General features: G+C 47.9%; 1 protein-coding gene across 1 annotated transcript in view; it reads right to left on the reverse strand.

Moving 5' to 3' along the window:
* Window positions 1-6,825, reverse strand: part of LOC148532593 (Fc receptor-like B) — a 41,465-nt gene extending 34,640 nt beyond the window's left edge. Inside the window, exon 1 of the mRNA XM_088467520.1 lies at window positions 6,808-6,825. The gene's annotated coding sequence lies outside the window, so the exon portion shown is untranslated. The remainder of the gene's footprint in view (window positions 1-6,807) is intronic.
* Window positions 6,826-8,288: the final 1,463 nt, after the last annotated feature.

The raw sequence follows: 8,288 nt of genomic DNA on the forward strand, positions 1-8,288 counted from the left end.
TGAGGCCCCTGTAGTTGCCCCCAGTAGTGAAGCTCCTGTAGTTGCCCCCAGTAGTGAGGCCCCTGTAGTTGCCCCCAGTAGTGAGGCCCCTGTAGTTGCCCCCAGTAGTGAGGCCCCTGTAGTTGCCCCCAGTAGTGAGGCCCCTGTAGTTGCCCCCAATAGTGAAGTCCCTGTAGTTACCCCCAGTAGTGATGGCCCCCACCGCGCGCGCACACACAAAAAACAAACACTTACCTTTATCCCCGCTCCAGTACTGCTGCCGTCCATCCCCGGCGTCCGCTCCTCGGCACTATGGGAGTGACGTCATTACGTCACTCCCATAGTGCGCTGCGGGACCCGGAAGACGGAGCTCACTCCTGAGCTCCACCCCTGGCATCCGCTCCTCGGCACTATGGGAGTGACGTTATGACATCACTCCCATAGTACACTGCGAGACCCGGAAGACGGAGGGAGCTCCGTCCTCCGGCTACCGCCAGGAGGATAGGAGCCGGGCGCCCGCTGGTAACACACTCAGCGGGCGCCCGGCAAATGGAGGGTGCAGGGGGTGCGACCGCACCCCTTGCACCCTCTGTAGTTAGGCCAATGGAGGTGGAGCGCCGATCAGCGGCGCTTCTTCTCCATGCAGCTCCGGGGACAATGGAGCCAGGTGCCCCCTTCAGGGCTGACGCCCGGCGGCAAATGACTCCATTGTCTCCGGGCGTTCCGCCACTGTGTATTATACCACGTGGTTATAATATACTACTTTACGTATATTTTCTTTAATAGATGGAGGTAAAATACTGATATAAGGGAGCCAGATCTCAAAATAATTTTTTTCTACTATTTTCAATATCGAGCGAGCTTTCCACCCAGTCCATCTGATAAAGATACATTAATCTTGGTAACATAAGCGTTAAGGGAATAGAATTAGGATCGATCCACTGTGACAGGATAGTTTTTTTGCTGTTCCCGCAACTCTAGCGAATAGTAAGAGTTTTCCTTTTGATATTCTCGGTTGAGTCTCGGTGGACCAAAAACATATTTATACAGCATAAGAGTACATAAAGGGTTCCCTGGCAGTAAAATCAACAGGACCACTGAGAAATGATAACTGCATTTAATGTCCTGGAGCAGCCCGGAGAGGAGATGCAGCTGACCACTGAGGGCGGAGCCAGGCTCTTCATGTCATAAGGCTCCGCCCCCATCACGGATAAATGCAGCGAATCACAGGTATGTGGGGAAGGGGGCTAAAATAATGTTAGCCCTGCCTCCTCCCTACGAACTGGTGATTCTTTGTTTTCTCCCCATCCTGCACACTTCACCAGTATGTGGGCAGGATTCGGGAGATGCACTTACTCCTCCAATGGTACAAGGGACAAACTGAAACCTCGGCAGTCTCCCGAATCTTCTGTAGGTATAAAACAAGAATAAAATTCAAGGAGGAGAAAAAAAAAATATATATTACAGACCAAACATGCGCATCGATCAGATGGAGCAAAGGCGGCCTTTGGGGGTTGTGACTGCTGTCGGAAATGGAAAGACCACAGCAGATATCTGCCATGGTTCCTCCATAACACATCTGGGGGATACTAAATATTTGCAGATATCCCCCAAGGACGGGTATTTTTGGGGAATATGACAAATATTTAATTCTAAACGAGCCCCCCAGGCTGATACATTTGCCACTAAAAGTCACAGCGCGACTAAACATAAAAGGGACTGATTCCGTCTCGCAAGCGCGGCTGATGTTGGAATGCGCTGGAGCGATCTTTTCCTTCGGTGAATGCTTATCTATCGCCCTACGCCTGCGTCCACATAGCGTGTGCACATAGCGCTGCCAGTGAGGCACATGGGAGACTCAGAAATGTGTGGACAATGTAGTGGATGCCCCCTGGCCGGTGACAGGAGGTGGCTTAGCGCACGCACAGGGAGGCTCCTCCTAATGAGGGGTGTCACTGGCGTGTTACTGAGAGAGGCTGCGCGCACAGACGCCCAACCGCTCACATAAGAAGCCAAACAGGGACGGACAACCTGCATCACCATCACACAGGTTTTTATGTCAGCAGGTATGTCGACGTTTGGGACCACCATTAGAGCTGGCCATACACCAGACCAACTTTCATCCAACTAGTTGGGTGGTTGGAATGAAAATCCGGTCATGTATGGGAGCAAATGACCATCAGCAATTTGCTCCCAAGTCCCCAAAAAATGGACAAAACCTGACATTCAGACAAGTTCTTATCAAACAGATTTAACCAACATGTCTAACAACCATTGTACTCTGTTTTCTGGTGTTTGGGAGCAAATTGTTGATTCCCTTAAGCTGCCCATACACTGTGTGATATGCACCTTATGACGTGACCCGACAGCCGAAATATCGGATGGTCCCCACACACGGAGTGATCTGCTGCCCGACTGCCAGATATACCAGCACCCCCACAGTGCTGCATGGGATCAGACATCGCATCCCCACATCAAGTGAACATGCAGTAAGATCTGGGAGGTGCGATGTACGACCCCAAGGGAGTGCGCACTGGCCGATATCATGCCCACACAAGGTACGATCAGCGATATTGTACCAATCCATCGGGTCGGCTGCTATATTGGCACCTATATATTAGCAGATTTTCATTCCAACCAACTAGTTGGATGAGAATTGTTAGTGGAAGGCCAGCTTCAGTCCATTTTCAAGACCACAAGTTTCATGGCAGCAGCCTGTCACATCTAGCATCACCATTGTGAGAGATCACCCAACACTTCCCTAAAGCTGGGTACACACTTGACAGATATATCTGCACAGAGCCGGCCCTAGCAAAATTAGTGCCCTAGGCAAGATTTTGGGTGGTGCCCCCCTCCCCGTGGGATCCTGAAAAGGGGTGTGGCCAGCACAGCACTGAATCAGTACCCACCACCCCTATCCCAGCAGTAAGCACCACAACATCCCGGCCCTCTCCCAGTTCCAAATTTACTTTACCTGAGCGGAGCCTGCAGAGCTGTCTGACTCAAGGTACAGCAAGCCACAGGCGGCAGACCCGCTTTTTCCATCTTAGGCTGGCAGGACGCATCTGTGTGTGAAAATTGCTGGGGGCGGAACCCAGAGCGCTGAGGTGTGTGACTCACTACTCCGAGCTCTGCAAAGGCCCATGATGCAGCAGCCGTCCCGCAACCACTTTCTTATAGTCCTGACTGAGCCTCTGTCCATGTGCAGAAGCTCATTCAGATTGTGTGATGCCGCAGAGCTGGCCCTGCGCTAACCACTAGCCGCTGTCCAGGTGCTGCGCCCCCGCAAGCTTCTGCCGGCTGTTCTGCCGCTGCCCACTCTCTGTTTGCTGCTGCCATGCCCGATCAGAGCTGTCAGCTGAGCTCAGATCGTGGATGCCAGAGTTTCTGCCCAGCCGGCAGCAGGTGCCAGGCCATGCCTGCTCCAAACCTCCACCGGCCCTAGGCAGGCTTGGATGCCCCTAGGCATTTGCTTAGTTTGTCTATGCCTAGGGCCGGCTCTGTATCTGCAGATGATGGTTGTTCATATACACTGACCAACCATCATCTGGCCGCGGGGCGCGTTTCTCCCCGCAGCCTCTGCAGCAAGTGTACGACGTGTGGTTGGCAGACCACCCATACACAGCACGATGGACAGATATATCTTCCATTGACTGTACAGCACTGATCAATTGATCCGCCACACACTGTTCAATCAGTCCCTGCACCAGGTCACCAGCACCAGCTTGTAATCCCCTGCACGGAGCACGTGCCGGCTCTAATCACTTACTTGTAACCATGACTTCCCATTATTCACTTAATGGACAGCCAATTCAGCACCTGTGCAATGTACAGCAAGACATAATATAAAGTCAGTCACACGGACTGTCAGTTCATGCACCTAAAAAGGTACAAAAACGTCACTATATTGTACTGACCACTAAAAGTCAAAAACACTATGCGCACTCACTGAACCTGTGCATGTATCATTGCTGATTCAGACAGCCACTGGGTAACCCACATACAAATATACAATTTAAAGTGCAACTATACCCAAAGCAACTATACCCAAACAAACTGCACACATATGGATAGTAAAAAAAAAAAAAATACAATACAGTAAAACACTCAAAATATATCGTCAGGCTCTATAACATCGCTCCAATAAAACCTCTAAATTCAAGGAAAGCACTTAAGACAAATTATTATTTTCATTTAATCTTCTTGGCGAAATAGTATCTCAGGTTCTCAAACTCTGTCATTAGGACCCAACACAGTGCATGTTTTCCAGGTCTCTTCACAGAATTAAAAGTGAAATAATTATAACCACCTGTGGATCTTTTAAAATGTCACTGAGTAATGATTACACCTGTGCACCTGCTGAGTGACCCGTGTCCATGCATAATGATTACACCTGTGCACCTGCTGGATGACCTGGAAAACATGACCTGTGTGGGGTACTTAGGACAGAGTTTAAGAACCACTGTAGTATCCAATAGAATACTCTGTTTATCTTCTTTTTGTAAAAGCTTCCGCTCTCTGGGCCTAATCCAGAGATGTACACTCATTCTACAATGAACGTAGATCTCCAATTGGTAGGGGTCTGTGCCTGCGCAGGACCCGTTCCACGCATATGCAGAACGGGTCCTGCAATCTTGCTCGCAGACCCCCCAAGCCGCAAACAGTTTTCCGGTAGGGACAAGGCCAGGATTTGCATCAACCAACGCAGATTCCTGGCACCTTACATGAGTAGCACTAGGTCAGGCAGCGGCGTACCTAGAGTGTGGGGCAGGGTCGAGCGGGGAACGTGCCCTGGGCAGGCCCAGCAGAGGGGACATCGTACCTGCTCCGCTCACCACCACCTACCATTGTGCCTGGACCACTTTAAAGAGCAGGCAAGTGTGCCTGATGGGGCCGGCTGGGCTGACTGTAGGGGGAGCTGCAGCAGAAGTGAGCAGCACCTCTAAGGCACTCCTCCCATATTGCACCCAGACAGCTGCCGCCAGGTGACAGATCCTTCCTTTCCCGGCGCGGGTATGTAATACGTATTAGTTTATATTGCTCCCGCGGGAGGGGAGATAGAGATGCATCCAGAAAGTATTCACAGCGCTTCACTATTTCCACATTTTGTTATCTTACAGCCTTATTCCAAAATGGAATAAATTAATTTTTGTCTTCAAAATTCTACACACAATACCCCATAATGACAACGTGTAAAAACTTTGAGATTTTTGCAAATTTAATTTAAAAAAAAAGAAAGAAAGAAATCACATATACATAAGTATTCACAGCCTTTGCCATGAAGCACAAAATTGAGCTCAGGTGCATCCTGTTTCCAATGATCATCCTTGAGATGTTCCTACAGCTTAATTGGAGTCCACCTGTGGTAAATTCAGTTGATTGGACATGATTTTGAAAGGCATACACCTGTCTATATAAGGTCTCACACTTGACAGTGCATGTCAGAGCACAAACCAAGCATGAAGTCCAAGGAATTGTCTGTAGACCTCCGAGACAGGATTGTCTGAAGGTACAAATCTGGGAAAGGGTACAGAAAAATATCTGCTTTGAAGGTCCCAGTGAGCACAGTGGCCTCCATCATCCATAAATGGAAGTTCGGAACCACCAGGGCTCTTCCTAGAGTTGTACGGCCGTCTAAACCGAGCGATCGGTGGAGAAGAGCCCTAGTAAGGGAGGGGACCAAGAACCCGATGGTCACGCTGTCAGAGCTACAGCATTCCTCTGTGGAGAGAGAACCTTCCAGAAGGACAACCATCTCTGCAGCAATCCACCAATCAGGCCTGTATGATAGAAGCCACTCCTTAGTAAAAAAGCACATGGCAGCCCCCCTGGAGGTTGCCAAAAATGCACCTGGAGTCAGACCATGAGAAACAAAATTCTCTGGTCTGATGAGACAAAGATTGAACTCTTTGGCGTGAATGCCAGGCGTTATGTTTGGAGGAAACCAGGCACCACTCATCACCAGGCCAACACCATCCCTACAGTGAAGCATGGTGGTGGCAGCATCATGCTGTGGGGATATTTTTCAGTGGCAGGAACTGGGAGACTAGTCAGGATAGAGGGAAAGATGAATGCAGCAATGTACAGAAACATCATGGATGAAAACCGCTCTTGACCTCAGACTGGGGTGACGGTTCATCTTTCAGCAGGACAACGACCCTAAGCACACAGCCAAGATATGAAAGGAGTGGTTTCAGGACAACTCTGTGAATGTCCTCGAGTGGCCCAGCCAGAGCCCAGACTTTAAGCCCATTGAACATCTCTGGAGAGATCTGAAAATGGCTTTGCACCGACGCTTCCCATCCAGCCTGATGGAGCTTGAGAGGTGCTGCAGAGAGGAATGGGCGAAACTGCCCAAAAATAGGTGTGCCAAGCTTGTGGCATCATACACAAAAAGACTTGAGGCTGTAATTGCTGCCAAAGGTGCATCAACAAAGTATTGAGCAAAGGCTGTGAATACTTATGTACATGTGATTTCTTAGTTTTATTTTGATTAAATTTGCAAAAATAAAACAAAAAAATTTACACATCATTATGGGGTATTGTGTGTAGAATTTTGAGGACAAAAATGAATTTATTCCATTTTGGAATTAAACTGTAACATAAAATGTGGAGAAAGTGAAGCGCTGTGAATACTTTCCGGATGCACTGTATGTGTGTGTGTATCTGTGTAAGTGTGTGACAGTGTGGCTGAGAGACGACACAGGAGGGGAGGTGATGGTGTACTGAAAGACGATACAGCTGCTTGTGTGCAGTTCTGCAAAATTTGTCCATCTCTGAATAAGGCCCAATGCAAGGCTGGAATATGATCTATAATCGTGCACTTACATACAGTACCTCCCAACATGACCCATTCCAGGATGCACAGTTCCTGAACCTCCCTTAATTTTTTATTGCAGCCACCTGTTCTGAAACTCCTATCTTATCAATTAACTAGTTTGACACAAGTGACGGCAATCATAAATGAAAGCGAGAAGTCCAGGAACAGAGCATTTTGTAATTTATGGAAGGGGTCGTGTTGGTCAGTATGCATGTAAGCATGGATGTTTGGTGTCCTCTCTCAAAAATATGCTTTGCTACCGGCCGGTCACTGGTGCCTTGTACAAAGCCTTACGTTACAGGGGATACATCCAATGCACATTTGTTGTCCTTCTGAAAATTCAATGTGGGTCTCATCAATGTATGTTTTAAATGTGGCCCTCTGCAGAAATATCAGAGGAGGTCTGTTCAGATTCCTTAATACAATGGGGTATATTTACTAAAGTGCGGGTTTTTAGAAGTGGAGATGTTGCCCATGGCAACCAATCAGATTCTACCTTTCATTCATCTAGCTCCTTCTAGATGATAACTAGAATCTGATTGGTTGCTATGGGCAACATCTCCACTTCTATAAACCCGCACTTTAGTAAATATACCCCAATGTCTGAACAATAGGCCAATTTTTTAGAATTGTTCAAGTGCATGATTATAGATGATATTCCAGCCTTGCAAAGGGTGACAGAGGTAAGGATCGCAGCTCCATAAATCACACACGCAGGTGATAATATGCTAGTGATTGCAATCGCAATGTCATCGCACAGTCAGCATAGAGACGCCCACTGCCTCCCACTACTGCTACCTCACATCCGTAATACTTTACAATCCTTGAAACATCGGTAACATCGAGTACCATCGGTCCCTCACGCAGAATTACAGCAGCCCTGACCTTACTCAGATATTGCTAACTCTGTTGCACAGTGATAGCTCCAGCTGCGTATGCCATTGCACTAGCCAATTTATGCACGCCCATGTAACAGCGTTCAAAACGCAATGGCACACCTACGTGTCGCCGACCACCCCCCATCACCACCTCCAAATCACTCACTTCCTGTCAATCGCTCTGCGATGGGTCTGCGTAGTCTCTGCGACCACAGTGGAACCTTCACACACAGCGATGCAAATCGGTCTGCGTGCGTAATCGCAACAGCGATCCTTACTGAGTCAGGCCCAGGGAGCAGAAGTATTTACAAAAAGAAACTAAAAAATTGATTTTTCTACTATATACTATTTCGCCAAGAGGATTAAATACAAATAATAATTTGAACTGTTTTCTTTGAATTTAGAGCTTTTCTTGGAGCTATGTTATAGAACCTGCCAATATTTTTTTTGTGTGTGTGTTTTGCTGTATTGTATTTTTGAATATCCATATGTGTGGCGTTTGTACTTGCTTTGGGTATACAGTAGACGCACTTTAAATTGTATAGGGATACCCAGTGATTGATGTATGGCCACCTTTTACATGCACAGGTTCAGACAGAGACCGGATTTTG

This window comes from Taudactylus pleione, unplaced genomic scaffold (assembly GCF_031769625.1).
Source record: "Taudactylus pleione unplaced genomic scaffold, aTauple2 ptg000073l, whole genome shotgun sequence".
NCBI classification, from domain to species: domain Eukaryota; kingdom Metazoa; phylum Chordata; class Amphibia; order Anura; family Myobatrachidae; genus Taudactylus; species Taudactylus pleione.